The following is a 272-nucleotide window of genomic DNA, read 5'->3' as shown; positions in this document are numbered from 1 at the left end:
TATATATATATATATATGCATATCTATCTATCTATCTATCTATCTATCTATCTATCTATCTATCTGTATATATATATATATATATAAACACATATGTGCATTTGCGTATACATGCATATTATGTGAATGTTCGCGTGTTGGAATGTATGTGAAAGTAATTTGTATATACATGTATGCGTAGATTAGATTATACAGTTATAAGTACAGCACACACATACATATAAAGACACGCAAACATATAAATATATATATATATATATATATATATATAT

This window comes from Octopus bimaculoides, chromosome 10 (genome assembly GCF_001194135.2).
Source record: "Octopus bimaculoides isolate UCB-OBI-ISO-001 chromosome 10, ASM119413v2, whole genome shotgun sequence".
In the NCBI taxonomy this organism is placed as follows: Eukaryota; Metazoa; Mollusca; class Cephalopoda; order Octopoda; family Octopodidae; genus Octopus; species Octopus bimaculoides.
The sequence above is the reverse complement of the archived record's forward strand: the minus strand, read 5'-3'. Positions refer to the sequence as shown.